General features: G+C 38.3%; 1 protein-coding gene across 2 annotated transcripts in view; it reads right to left on the reverse strand.

The window, feature by feature from the left end:
- The window catches only part of LOC107743524 (ras-related protein Rab-1A), an 11,244-nt gene that overhangs the window by 2,994 nt on the left and 6,967 nt on the right, over positions 1 to 1,283 (reverse strand). The window lies entirely within an intron of this gene.

Here is a 1,283-nt window from a genome sequence, read left to right on the forward strand (position 1 = left end):
GGCTATGGTAAGGGGCGTGACATTTCCCGACCAGGCGCAAAGTGCTGCCAATCACAACACACACTGGCCCAGCTAACCAATCACAGCACATTTCGTATTTCAGAAGGCGGGCGTTCATTTGATACAGGAGCTATTCGAGCCGTTCATGCCAGACAGAGAAGAGAGGTGTTGTAATAATGTAAAATATGTGAAAAATTATGTGTTTTTCAAACAACCTAGTATGAGAGCCTGTTCTAGAACACCCCCAAAACAAAATCAAGACTTTGTAAAAGAGCATAATAGGACCCCTTTAACTGATGCTGTAAACTATACAGGGAACCCCTAGTTAGTACATTAAAGGTTAAAATTAACAACACTTTTGTGATAAAACTGACAGAATTTGACATCTGAGACTTGGTTTCTTATCAAAAGTAACAACTTATTGTGATTATTTGATGGCAGGAGTGCCATAAAATAATGTTTAGTGAAGTTATGTTCACATATTTTGATGTAAGAATTCATATCAGTTCATCAAAATTAAAATTAATTAATTGAGTACTCAATATTGTTAACCCAGCCCTATTCAATAGTTAGCAGACAAAGGTCTCTCTCTGACATAATTTACATCAAAAGATCAAGGAAAATTCATGATAAGAGCACTGACATAACCCTGCTCTCTCTGATAATGTCCCTACACAATTAATACGATATCTAAACATCAAGTGTTCACTTTTCTTTAATCACATGTTTGTATATTCCGTTCATGTCACCTTATTCACAAACAATCATTCATTACAGGATAGAAAGGAACTTACGATTTGAAGTTTGATGGTCTTTCCGTCTAATTCTATAGTTCTTATTTTAAAGTCCACACCGATAGTGCTAATGTAGCTTTCTGTATATGTGTCATCGTGAGAAAAGCAAAACAGCAGGTGAATTAGATATTTCAGTAGTCAGATCTCTGCCTAGAGTGATTTGAAGTAAAATATAAATGTATTCAATTCAATATAAACGTGATATAACAGTCTTTTAGTATGCAAATTTACTTTGTACACAAATAAAATAAATATTGGGGGAAATCATGGCCTAATGGTTAGACAGTCGGACGTGTAACCCAAAGGTCGCAGGTTCGAGTCTCGGTACCAGCAGAGATAGTAGGTGGGGGAAGTTAATGACCAGCACTCTCTTCCAACTAAAATACCACGACTGAGGTGAGACCCTTGAGCAAGGCACCAAACCCCCAACTGCTCCACGGGCGCCGCAGCAAAAATGGCTGCCCACTGCTCTGGGTGGGGGTGGGTGTG

This window comes from Sinocyclocheilus rhinocerous, unplaced genomic scaffold (assembly GCF_001515625.1).
Source record: "Sinocyclocheilus rhinocerous isolate Xijiao unplaced genomic scaffold, SAMN03320098_v1.1 scaffold677, whole genome shotgun sequence".
In the NCBI taxonomy this organism is placed as follows: Eukaryota; Metazoa; Chordata; class Actinopteri; order Cypriniformes; family Cyprinidae; genus Sinocyclocheilus; species Sinocyclocheilus rhinocerous.